The following is a 726-nucleotide window of genomic DNA, read 5'->3' as shown; positions in this document are numbered from 1 at the left end:
TATAGAGAGTAGGCCAGTAGAAGCCACATTGGAGGATTTTAGTGGCTGTTCGCTCACTTCCAAAATGTCCTCCATACTGTGATCCATGGTAGTGCCATAGGATCCTATGTGCTTCTTCTCTGGGTACACATCTGCGGATCACTCCGTCTGCACATCTCTTAAAGAGATATGGCTCATCCCATAGGTAGTACTTGGCATCTGAAATTAATTTCTTTCTTTGCACTCTGCTGTACTCCTGGGGTATGAATCTCACAGCTTTATAGTTTGCAATGTCTGCAAACCATGGAGCTTCCTGAATGGCAAAGAGTTGCTCATCTGGGAAGGTCTCAGAGATCTCAGTAGAAGGGAGGGACGCCCCAGCTACTGGTTCTATTCGGGATAGATGATCAGCTACTTGGTTCTCTGTCCCTTTTCTGTCTCTTATTTCTATATCAAACTCTTGCAGAAGCAATACCCATCTTATAAGTCTGGGTTTTGAATCCTGCTTTGTGAGTAAGTATTTAAGAGCAGCATGGTCAGTGTACACAACTACTTTGGATCCCACTAAATAGGATCTAAACTTGTCAATGGCATAGACCACTGCAAGTAACTCTTTTTCTGTGGTTGTGTAATTCTTCTATGCGCCATTTAGAACACGGCTAGCATAATAAATGACGTGCAGAAGTTTGTTATGCCTCTGTCCCAACACTGCACCAATGGCATGGTCACTGGCATCACACATTAGTT

Source organism: Arachis duranensis, chromosome 4, assembly GCF_000817695.3.
Source record: "Arachis duranensis cultivar V14167 chromosome 4, aradu.V14167.gnm2.J7QH, whole genome shotgun sequence".
Taxonomy (NCBI): domain Eukaryota; kingdom Viridiplantae; phylum Streptophyta; class Magnoliopsida; order Fabales; family Fabaceae; genus Arachis; species Arachis duranensis.
Note: the sequence above shows the minus strand (reverse complement) of the source record.